Source organism: Oncorhynchus nerka, linkage group LG25 (assembly GCF_034236695.1).
Source record: "Oncorhynchus nerka isolate Pitt River linkage group LG25, Oner_Uvic_2.0, whole genome shotgun sequence".
Taxonomy (NCBI): domain Eukaryota; kingdom Metazoa; phylum Chordata; class Actinopteri; order Salmoniformes; family Salmonidae; genus Oncorhynchus; species Oncorhynchus nerka.
The window spans coordinates 17,531,717-17,544,873 of record NC_088420.1 but is presented as its reverse complement, the minus strand read 5'-3'; the positions used below and the strand labels follow the sequence as shown (position 1 = coordinate 17,544,873).

Below are 13,157 nucleotides of genomic sequence, written 5' to 3'. Positions count from 1 at the left end.
TCTCCGCTCCAGGCTTCTCCGAGAGAGGTGTGCAGGGGCTGAACCTAGGGAGGTCCCTAGGGCCAGGGAGGGCCCTAGGGGGCTGTTGTTGCCCCCCCCCCCCAGAAAGTCTAGAGAGCTGCTGGTCGCTGAGGTACCGGAGGGCGATGGCGTTGGCCTCCAGACTGAGGTCCACGCTGCCACTGGGGCCCCGCATGCTGGTTCCCGTGGACACATGTACCAGAGTTATATATATATATAAAAAACTCTGGTACAAGTGTAATATATATATATAAGGAAGAACGCAAGTACATACCTTGTTGTCATTTTCAGATTCTCTGGTTTGTAAACATTGGCCAGGACGTGAGATGACTGTCCTTTCAAATTCACTTAAATACTCATTTCTGTGGTGTGGACGGGAACGTGAAGTGGTTCCGTCAACAACTAGCTAACTTTTACATCTTATTAGTCAAAATATGTGTGTGCATGCCACAAGATGCAAATGTGCAAGTAATTCACTTACACTAAAAGACAAACTAGATGGCAAGGTGACGTTAGATACTTCACGTAAACTAGTTAGAAGACGTTGGCCATCTGGAAAGCCTAGAAAATGGCATAGCTAGCGAATCATTTCGGTTTGCGTGCCACGGAGTCGTATTGGCTGGCTGAAATGTTGTGAGAACTGTAATGTTACTCGAGCAGTGGTTTCAAAGACTTCCTCCGCAATATCAGAGCGGCCATATTCGCGGTAAATCCACGATGTAATCAATCTAGTTTCGCTAATATTTAACTTCAATTGATAGCAAAAAAAACAAACGAAAGACGTATGTAGTAATGAATCACTTTCCACGTTGTTAAACACAAACGGTCCTTGTGATAAATCGAATGTAAATTGATTGTGGCGCTGTTTCTATGTTCCAATGGCTGACCAAAAAATCCAGCCAATAGAAGCCTCCGTTTCATGGCTGCTGACCTATCAGAGGAGCTGAAAATATTACTCGCTCATCCCCATATGCTCAATCAATGATTATTTCAACCCATATTTGCAAAGATTCTTGCAATTTGTGCAATTTACAACATTGTAGACATGAGTCAGGTTGTGGTTGCAAATAATATGAAATGGCTATGACGCTACGCTAGTATATTACGTATTGCAAAGGAAAACTGCGTTTTGATACTGATAACCATTTGAATTAAATCACAAATAGCACAAGGGGGTGCCATTTCACCAGATATACAGTAATAAATACTCGCATTTGCCATAATTACGTAGTTTATAATCTGTATTGACAGAAGCAAGCACATCAACAAACAGAATAAGTACGCCACAAGTCTACATCAATAAAAATGTCAAACCTAATCTTTCACAGGTTACTTTTAATATCTAAATATTACAAGTCATAGAAGGGCTTTTCCAACATGATGATATGCCATTTCAGAAAAGAGCAACATAATATTGACCAAATTTAGCCTACCACTGTATTGGTAGTAAATAATAATCCACTCCCCTGTGCACCCAAACATCAACTGGGATCAGCAATAGGCTGTGATGTGACATCACCACACATTTGACTGAGTATAGCTCGATCAGGGGTGAAATGTGCTTATTTCCTGTATACCCAGGTCTTATTCACTCATGCTGGCTGAGGGCACTGTGTCCAAGATTGCAATGATTACAACAGCCTATGGCTCACCGTCATGTATTTATTTTTCCCAAATCCATTTAATATCAGAGGACATTACCAAACCAATTGTTCATATGCAGAGAGAGACTGTGTGACAGACAGGAAGGAGTTTGTGAGAAATGCTACATATTTTTTATAATCTTTCTTTAACTAGGCAAGTCAGTTAAGAACAAATTCTTATTTATATTGACAGCCTAGGAATAGAGGGTTAACTGCCTCGTTCAGGGGTAGAACAACAGATTTTTACCTTGCCAGCTCAGGGATTTGATCTAGCAACCTTTCGGTTACTGGCCCAACACTCTAACCACTGGCTACCTGCCGCCCCAAGATGATTGACGTACCCCATTCTGTTTTGAACCTGGATCTTATCTGGGAAATCAGTGCACTGAAGAAATGCAGAGGTAACATTTTTCACTTTCTCACATGATTAACTGATTACTGTACATTGACACATACTTTGTTTTATAATATTCATTTGATGTTGCACTTCAATTTGATAACTACACTACATGATCAAAAGTATGTAGACACCTGCTCGTCAAATATCTCATAAAAAAATCATGGGCATTAATATGAAGTTGGCCCCCCTTTGCCGCTATAACAGCCTCCAATCTTTTGGGAAGGCTTCCACTAGATATTGGAACATTGCTGCGGGGACTTGCTTCCATTCAGCCACAAGAGCATTAATGAAGTCGCGCACTGATGTTGGGTGATTAGGCCTGGCTAGCAGTCCGCGTTTGAATTTATCCCATAGGTCAAATCAAATCAAATCAAATTTATTTATATAGCCCTTTGTACATCAGCTGATATCTCAAAGTGCTGTACAGAAACCCAGCCTAAAACCCCAAACAGCAAACAATGCAGGTGTAAAAGCACGTTCTCCAAACTGTTGCAACAAAGTTGGAAGCATAGAATCGTCTAAAATGCCATTGTATGCTGTAGCATTAAGATTTCCCTTCACTGTAACTAAGGGGCCCGTGTGGGTCAGTTGGTAGTGCATGGCCCTTGCAACGCCAAGGTTGTGGGTTTGATTCCCATGGGGCGGGGGACCAGTATGAGAAAATCTACTGTAAATTGCTCTGGATAAGAGTGTCTGCTAAATGACAAATGTTTTTTTTATGCATTGCATTTCAACACAAGTGCAGTGGAAGTGTAGCCTATAACCTCTAACATGCTTTCTGTGTCTCACAGTTGCTCCCTGGAATTTGGAGATAGATTTTCTCAGGTATGCAGCTGCTATGAGGATTAAAAAACCCTACGGTGCCACTACATAAAGCGTCTCCGAGTAGGAATGCTGATCTAGCACTAGGTTCCACCCTGTAATATTATTCTCTATGATCTAAAGGGGAAAACTGATCCTAGAACAGCACTCAGACACTTTATGAATATGGGCCCTGGTCTGACTTGAGGCAAACACATTCCCATCAAAGCTGTGTCTGTGACTTATGATGGTAGGCCATGTTCAAGTGACACAGCAAATACAATGTTCCATCTTGCCTGGTGGTGATGTACTGTACGCTACAGTAATGCATTGTGTGGTTAAGTAGAGGGTACTTGACAGCTCACAGTTGAGGCCTGTGGGTTGTGTTAACTTGTAAGGGAGCCCTGCATATTAAGCACACACAGTAATTACATCAAATTAGAACCCAGGTGAAAGCTATGATCCCTTATTGATGTCACTTGTGAAATGCAGAGGGTGAATGGGCCTTTGAATGGGGTATGGAAGTGCCTTTGAACAGGGGTGTAAAGTACTTTAGTACTTTAAAGTATTTTTACTTAAGTTGTTTTTTTAGGTATCTGTACGTTATATTTTGGACTACTTTTACTGTTACTTTACTTCATTCTGAAAGGAAATGTACTTTTTACTCTTTACATTTTCCCTGACAAGCAAAAGTAGTCGTTATATTTTCAATGCTTAGCAGGACAGGGAAACGGTTCAATTCACTCACTTATCAAGAGAACATGCCTGGTCATCCCTACTGCCTCTGATCTGGAGGACTCACTAAACACAAATGCTTCATTTGTAAATGATGGCTGCGTTTTATAGTGTGCCCCTGGCTATCTGTAAGTTTTAAAAAACAAGAAAATTGTGCTATACGATTGGCTTATTATAAGAAATATGCATATTGTTGCAATTACATTTACTTTGATACTTACAGTTGAAGGCTGAAGTTTACATACACCTTAGCCAAATACATTTAAAAACTCAGTTTTTCAAAACTCCTGACATTTAATTCCCTGTCTTAGGTCAGTTAGGATCACCACTTTATTTTAAGAATGTGAAATGTCAGAATAATAGTAGAGAGAAGGATTTATTTCAGCTTTTATTTCTTTCATCACATTCCCAGTGGGTCAGAAGTTTACATACTCAATTAGTATTTGGTAGCATTGCGATTAAATTGTTTAACTTGGGTCAAATGTTTTGGGTAGCCTTCCACAAGCTTCCTACAATAAGTTGGGTGCATTTTGGCCCATTCCTCCTGACAGAGCTGGTGTAACTGAGTCAGGTTTGTAGGCCTCCTTGCTAGCACACGCTTTTTCAGTTCTGCCCACAAATGTTCTATGGGATTGAGGTCAGGACTTTGTGATGGTCACTCCTAATACCTAGACTTTGTGGTCCTTAAGCCATTTTGACACAACATTGGACGTATGCTTGGGGTCATTGTCCATTTGGAAGACCCATTTGCAACCAAGCTTTAACTTCCTGACTGATGTCTTGAGATGTTGCTTCAATATATCCACATCATTTTTCTTCCTCATGACGCCATCTTTTTTGTGAAGTGCACCAGTCCCTTCTGCAGCAAAGCACCACCACAACATGATGCTGCCACCCCCGTGCTTCACGGTTGGGATGATGTTCTTCGGCTTACAAGCCTCCCCCTTTTCCTCCAAACATAATGATGGTCATTATGGCCAAACTGTTCTATTTTTGTTTCATCAGACCAAAGGACATTTCTCCATGTACAGTTGCAAACCGTAGTCTGGCTTTTTTATGGCGGTTTTGGAGCAGTGGCTTCTTCCTTGCTGAGCGGCCTTTCAGGTTCTGTGGATAGAGATACTATTCTACTGGTTTCCTCAAGCATCTTCACAAGGTCCTAGGATTGATTTGCACTTTTTGCACCAAAGTACATTCATCTCTAGGAGACAGAACGTCTCTTAGAGCGGTATGACGGCTGCGTGGTCCAATTGTGTTTATACTTGCATACTGTTGTTTGTACAGATGAACGTGGTACCTTCAGGTGTTTTTAAATTGCCCCCAAGGATGAACCAGACTTGTGGAGGTCTACAATTGTTTTTCTGAGGTCTTGGCTGATTTGTTTTGATTTTCCCATGATGTCAAGTAAAGAGGCACTGAGTTTGAAGGTAGGCCTTGAAATACATCCACAGGTACACCTCCAATTGACTCAACTGATGTCAATTAGCCTTTAAGGAGCTTCTAAAGCCATGACATAATTTTCTTGAATATTCCAAGCCGTTTAAAGGCATAGTCAACGTAGTGTATGTAAATTTCTGACCCACTGGAATTGTGATACAGTGAATTATAAGTGAAATAATCGGTCTGTTAACAATTGTTGGAAAAATTAGTAGTGTAATGCACAAAGTAGATGTCCTAACCGACTTGCCAAAACTATAGTTTATTAACAAGAAATTTGTGGAGTGGTTGAAAAATGACTTTTAATGACTTCAACCTAAGTGTATGTAAACTTCCAACTTCAACTGTAAGTATATTTAAAACTAAATACTTTTTTTTACTCAAGTAGTATTTTTCTGGTTGACTTTCACTTGAGTCATTTTCTGTAAAGGTATCTTTACTTTTACTCATGACAATTGGGTACTTTTTCCACCACTGCCTTTGAACGGGGTATAGTAGCAGGTGCCATGCACACCGGTTTGACTGTGTCAAGAATTGCAACACTGGAGAGTTCTTCACGCTCAACAGTTAATTTAACACCTTGTAGAGTCCATACCCTGATGAATTTAGGCTTTTTCTGAGGTGTTCCTAATGTTTTGTACACTCGTTTATCTTGTCAGAGAACCAGACTGTGTTTTTCTCATGTGAGCATGCACTCTCCTGAGCTGTCAGTGTTTGCAGGGGATGTGTCTTCAGAAGCACAGAACTGTGTTGGGGTTTGTTTGGTGATGATGGTATGTATTTCACACTTGCGGCTGGTGACACCTTCATTTGGGAGGACAGGCTCCTAGTAATGGCAGGAATGGAATCAACGGAATGGTATTAAGCACATTAAACGCATGGTTCCATGTATTTGATACCATTCCATTCACCCCATTCCAGACATTATTATCAGCCGTCCTCCCCTCACCAGCCTCCTGTGGTATTACATTAATTCCGCTCGCTAACATTAAGAAACACTCATGTGCACAGTAGGCCTATGTTCACAGAGATAGGTAGTTGAATATGGGTATGACGAGTAGCAGGTCAATTATGGTCAGAGTAAATATCTGAGTTGTTATTGAAAGGTAACATAGCAACACACACTATATTAATCAGAATCACATGGGGATGACTCTGGCAACCGTTCTGCTCTTTTCTTCATACAGTTGCGAAAGCCTGCCTAGCGTTTAATAAAATATTCTCTAAATTTACTGCAGAAAATTATTCAAATGTAGTGGTTGCAACCCTGTTAACCTCTAACCAGTGATAAAATGATTTATATTTTAGGTTTGTTGATGTATATCTAATGCCATTTAGCCAGCAGAGTTAGAGGTCTTCTGTGGATTTGCGGCTGCATAGTGAGTGAGAAAAGCAAGCTGCGAATGCCAATAGATCGGAATACTCCTCGAGATAAGAGAAATATGTGGCAATATGTTTGGAAAGGGGTGACGTACAAATGTTTATCCATAGTTTTCTATATAGCTTTGAGTGCTACACAATTAATTTCAATGCAGTATAGTAGGATACAGTGGTCTATTAGATTCCTCTTACCCTAAAACCTGTTTCCACAGTCTCTGGAATAGTCACAATTCATGCTGTTAATGTATTGTTCTTAAAACTGGTCTGCTAGTTATCTTTTGAGCTGGTCTGTTTGTGACATCATTTATCGCAGCCGTCATGCTACCCTTGGCGACGAAGTGGTGTCCTCAAAGTGGAGTGAATATCAGAGAGGGTTGCCATAGTAATTAGCTGCCAGGCAATGTTGTACTTCTGCCCACCATGTTCCTTAACAGAAAGGCCAGGTCTCTCTTAAAGGTCCAATGCAGCAGTTTTTAATCTCAAGATAAAATAATTTCTAGTACATTAATGAGATTACGTTCAATTAAAATGGTCAAAAAGAAACCGAAATGGTTTCTTAGGGAAGACTTATTTCTCAAGCAAGAACTTGGCTAGGACTGTCTGGGAGTGGTCTGAGTGGGGAGCGAAAAACTCTGGCATAGACGTTTGAAACTCTTTCTTACTGGTCTATTAACTAATTGACCACCTGGTGATGTTACTAGGCAGGCCAAAACCACCAAAATAGGATTTTCAAACAGCTCTGACATTAAAAGGGCTTTATCAAAATTAGTCTGGAAATGTATATAAAACACAGAAAAATTGTTTTTGACTGCACTTGGCCTTTTACAAACTTCATACAAAGACAGGGGAAAGAGAATTCCTTTGTTTCTCTCTTCTATTGAGGGACAAATAGCTTTATCTCAGGTTGAAGCCCTTTGTGGATTGTAGTTTGATTTAACAGTTATTTGTCATATCAAAGTACAGATTTGAAAGGCTGTAGTTCCAAAAACGGTGAACTTAAAATTAAAAACATTGTTCTCTCTTTTGAATCAACATCTCACATTAAAAAAAGCTTTAATTGTCACATACACCGGATAAGTGCAGTGAAATGTGTTGTTTTACAGGGTCAGGCATAGTACTATGGCATCCCTGGAGCTAATTAGGATTAAGTGCCTTGCTCAAGGGCACATCGAAAGATGTTTAATCTTGTCGACTCGGGTATTAGAAGGTGCAATCTTTCGGTTACTGGCACAACGCTCCAACCGCTAGGCTACCTGCCCTAAAAAAATAGTGTCGTTCTCTTCTCTTTCCTCCATAGCGCTAATGCTCCCCTGACTGTGTGATGTGGACATGGAGAAAGTAGCCTCGGCAGACTCCTTTCTCCCCATGCCTCGTGTGCCACAGAGGGCCGAGCCCCAGACCCTCCACCCTGGTACAGAAGACAACCAACCCTCCTCCAGCCCCAGACCCACCTCGTCCTCCCCATGCCCCCTCAGCCAGCTCCTGCTCCAGCAGCAACCTGGGCCCCCGGGATCAGCCGTGTCGCCCGTGAAAGGTCAAGGCCCTGTCTGAGCTCAACAAGACAGCCTTCAAGGCTGACATGGATAAGAAGGCCTCCCCTGTGCCCTCCTCCCTATTCAGTCCCTCGCTTGTGAGCTGGGGCTCCATCAGTAGCGATGACGATGCAGAGTCCCAGGGTTACACGTTCTCGCCAGTTGTGCCTGACAGCCTGATAGAGGGGGCAGGGATGGCTGGGTTGGACTTCAGCCTTCTAGCACTCCCACGTGGCCTGGGCGAGGGCTCCAGCCGAGAGAACCTCTCTGTCGTTAGCGCCAATGCTAGTCCCCTGAAGGATAACGTTAGTGCCACTAACGTGGCTAAACCCTGGGGCCAGCAGAGGAAGGCCAAGGAGCACAGCAGGGTGGGCAGGGAGCTGCTATGCAGGGACAGCCTGGAGGGTCTGAGGCGGTGTATGGGCGAGCTGGGGTCCCAGGGGGAAACGTTTGGCCTGTGGAGGGCCAACAGCCTTGAGAGTGTGTGCAGCAACCGGAGTTCCATATCTCTGGCAGAGAGGGTGGAGATGAACCAGGGCCTCCTCAAGCAGATACTGAATAAGAGCCAGGGTCCAAAGAGAACCTGGAGAGAGAGCAGAAGGCAGAGGTGACCCCATGCAATGGAAGAGGTACAGTAAAGAGCTAAAGATGCTGAGCCTGTATTTTCCACCACATTCCACCCACTAATAAACAAAAAATATATTGTTGAATGAGTTTCTCCCCCCAAAAAACAGTAGCACACTACTGCTATTTTCAAGTTCAGCACACAACCTTTTCAGACTAACATTATCAAAACCTTGGATTATATTATTGAATGTTAGCAAATGTGTTAGCCTTGTTTAGCATACCTTCAGATAACAGTAGTGAGATTACAGTGAGTAGAGACAGAGTCTAGACAATAAGTATTTCTTTTTACCCTCAGGGATGTAAGAGATTTATCTGAGACAGACCTGATCTATTTGCAGTCAGGTGGAGAGTATATTTCCACCACAGTGATATTCTTGCAACAGACACTGCCATTTTGATGAGGCTGGAATAAAACATTGATTTACCACACTGAGGTTGGAATAATACTGTGAAGTTGTGAAAATGATAACCCTGTAATGTAAGAGCTGTTTGAAAAGACCGCCTGAAAATTCTGCCTGTTTTGGTGGGATGGAGTTTTGGCCTGCCTAGTAGCATCACTAGGCAGTAAACTAGTTAATAGTCTAAACATCTCTGCTAATAACAGCTAGTTTTCAGTTTTCCCCTCCCCACTCAGACCACTCCCAGACAGTCCAAGCAAAATTCTTGCTTGAGAAATTGCTCTTTGCTAAGAAGCTAATTGTTTATTTTTGACAATTTTAATAAAAAATAATCACAGTAAGGTACTTAATTGTTACCCAGAAATGATTTGATATTGAGATAATGGCTGCATTGGACCTTTATAAACAATCAATGTGATGTGATAAAGGTAATAAATTACAACGGGATGTAGAGAGAGAAAAAAATAGCAAGGAGAAGGAGGGAGGGTGGGTGAGTCTATTTGACTGTTTACCAGATGTTTAATGATCGTAATGCCACTCTAATTGTGACCGTCTCACAAACAGAAGTTGTCTTTCACCTGTAGGTTGCTCTGTCCCTCACTTTCATGGCCTCAAATATTCTCCTGCTAAATGAATCATGCTATTTATAGACAAAGTGATAAGTAAACAAATGGGAAAAACTTAATACGGTTCTTCCATACATTATTCGGAAAGTATTCATCTGGTTTCCATTGATCATACTTGAGATGTTAGATGTTTCAACAACTTGACTTTACCTGTGGTAAATTCAATTGATTGGTCATGATCTGGAAAGGCACACACCTGTCTATATAAGGTCCCACAGTTGACAGTGCATGTCAGAGCAAAAATCAAGCCATGAGTTGAAGGAATTGTCCGTAGAGCTCCGAGATAGGATCGAGGCACAGATCTGGGGAAAGGTACCAAAACATTTCTACCAAGACTGTGCAAAGCTGTCAAGGCAAAGGGTGGCTGCTTTGAAGAATCTAAAATATATTTGGATTTGTTTAACACTTTTTTGGTTACTACAGGTGTCCAAACTTTTGACTGGTACTGTGTGTGTGTGTGTGTGTGTGTGTGTGTGTGTGTGTGTGTGTGTGTGTGTGTGTGTGTGTGTGTGTGTGATATATATATGCATTGTGTGTACACACACACACACACACACACAGTACCAGTCAAAAGTTTGGGGTCACTTAGCAATGTCCTTGTTTTTGAAAGAAAAGCCATTTTTTTGTCCATTAAAATAACAAATTAATCAGAAATACAGTGTAGACATTGTTAATGTTGTAAATGACTATTGTAGCTGCTAACGGCTCTTAAAAAAAAAATGAATATCTACAAAGGCGTAGAGGCCCATTATCAGCAACCATCACTCCGGTGTTCCAATGGCACGTTGTGTTAGCTAATCCAAGTTTATAATTTTAAAAAGGCTAATTGATCATTAGAAAACCCTTTTGCAATTATGTTAGCACAGTTGAAAACTGTTGTTCTGATTAAGGAAGCAATAAAACTGGCCTTCTTTAGACTAGTTGAGTATCTGGAGCATCAGCATTTGCGGGTTCGATTACAGGCTCAAAACCGAAACATAGAACTTTTGTCTGAAACTCGTCAGTCTATTCTTGTTCTGAGAAATGGAGGCTATTCCATGAGAAAAACTGCCAAGAAACTTAAGATCTCGTACAACACTGTACTACTCCATTCACAGAACAGCACAAACTGTCTCTAACCAGAATAGAAAGGGGAGTGGGAGGTCCCGGTGCACTGAGCAAGAGGACAAGTACATTAGGGTGTCTTGTTTGAGAAACAGATGCCTCACAAGTCCTCAACTGGCAGGAAATAGTACCCGCAAAACACCAGTCTCAACTTCAACAGTGAAGAGGCAACTCCGGGATGCTGGCCTCCTAGGCAGAGTTCCTCTGTCCAGTGTCTGTGTTCTTTTGCCCATCTTAATCTTTTATTTTCATTGGCCAGCCCGAGATATGGCTTTTCTTTTTTGCTTCCTTGCTCGCACACACATAAATTGGGTGAATTTTGGCCCATTCCTCCTGACAGAGCTGGTGTAACTGAGTCGGGTTTGTAGGCCTCCTTGCTCGCACACACTTTTTCAGAATCTGCCCACAAATGTTCTATAGGATGGAGGTCAGGGCTTTGTGATGGCCACTCAAATACCTTAACTTTGGTGTCCTTAAGCCATTTTGCCACAACTTTGGAAGTATGCTTGGGGTTCATTGGCCATTTGGAAGACCCATTTGCAACCAAGCTTTAACTTCCTGACTGATGTCTTGAGATGTTGCTTCAATATATCCACATCATTTATCTTCCTCATGACGCCATCTATTTTGTGAAGTGCACCAGTCCCTCCTGCAGCAAAGCACCCCCACAACATGATGCTGCCACCCCCGTGCTTCATGGTTGGGATGGTGTTTTTCAGGTTGCAAGCCTCCCCCTTTTTCCTCCAAACATAACGATGGTCATGATCGCCAAACAATTCAGACCAGAGGACATTTCTCCAAAAAGTACAATCTTTGTCCCCATCTGTAGTTGCAAACCGTAGTCTGGATTTTTTATGGCAGTTTTGGAGCAGTGGTTTCTTCCTTGCTGAGCGGCCTTTGAGGTTATGTTGATATAGGACTCGTTTTACTGTGGATATAGATACTATTGTACCTGTTTCCTCCAGCATCTTCACAAAGGTCCTTTGCTGTTGTTCTGGGATTGATTTGATCTTTTCACACCAAAGTACATTCACCTCTAGGAGACAGAACCTGTCTCCTTCCTGAGTGGTATGACGGCTGCGTGGTCCCCTGGTGTTTATACTTGCAAACTATTGTTTGTACAGATGAACGTGGTACCTTCAGCCGTTTGGAAATTGCTCCCAAGGATGAACCAGACTTGTGGAGGTCTACAATTTCTACAAGGTCTTGGCTTATTTCTTTTTGATTTTCCCATGATGTCAAGCAGAGAGGCACTGAGTTTGAAGGTAGGCCTTGAAATACATCCACAGGTATACCTCCAATTGACTCAAAATGTCAATTAGCTTATCAGAAGCTTCTAAAGCCATGACATAATTTTCTGGAATTTTCCAAATTGTTTAAAGGCACAGTCAACTTAGTTTATGTAAACTTCTGACCCACTGGAATTGTGATGCAGTGACATAATCGGTCTAAACAATAGTTTATAAAATTACTTGTGTCATGCACAAAGTAGATGTCCTAACCGACTTGCCAAAACTATAGTTTGTTAACAAGACATTTGTGGAGTTGTTGAAAAACCTAAGTGTATGTAAACTTCTGACTTCAACTGTATACACACACATATATATATATATATATATATATTTGATTTACTGCTGTAAAATGTATAGTTCATCTGTCTTCTGTTTATAGTGCACTTTAGTAGTTTTTAAATGCCTGGTATGTCGCAGATATCTATTATGTGTCACACTTTGATGTTACGCCCCTGAAAACAGGGGAGAAATAATCACGAGAGTGATACGGTGTTGTATTCTCAAGTCAACATTTAGTTCAATGATTTCACAAAAGTAACACATTACATAACAGAAAACCCATTATACAAATAACACAGCAAAATATCTTATTAACAACACGCATGTTCATTCACAATCGACATAAAATGGCAGCTACTCTCAGTACGATGCTCTCCTTCACTTCAACCGAGCAGGGCTAATATTACTCTCTTAAAACTTAACTCTAACTTCCTCAAGACGTTACTAAAACACACCTTAAACAATCTTGACATGTTCGCTAGTTATAACATTTAAATTACTATTTTTATCATCAATAAAGTACCTGAAAACAGGGGAGAAATAATCACGAGAGTGATACGGTGTTGTATTCTCAAGTCAACATTTAGTTCAATGAGAAAAGACCGCGAATTTCCCCAGGAATATGGGTGGCGACCAGAGCAATCGATCTCCGGCTCATAGATTAAGAGCATTTCGTAGATCACAGATTAACACTTTTAGGCACCACAAAATAACGTAATCAATATAACGTTTACACATTACTCTCACAATTCGTACCCTTTGACAGATTTGAACTTTAACACAATTATATGAATGTTATCAATCTCTATCAACTAATACTGAATGCATCTTTTTAACCTTAGATGTTTTAAGATCCTCACATACTATGAACTTACTAATACT

General features: G+C 41.2%; 1 pseudogene; it reads left to right on the top strand.

Annotated features, from left to right (window-relative positions):
• Nucleotides 1–7,661: 7,661 nt before the first annotated feature.
• Nucleotides 7,662–13,157, top strand: part of LOC135564568 (uncharacterized) — a 35,883-nt pseudogene continuing 30,387 nt past the window's right edge.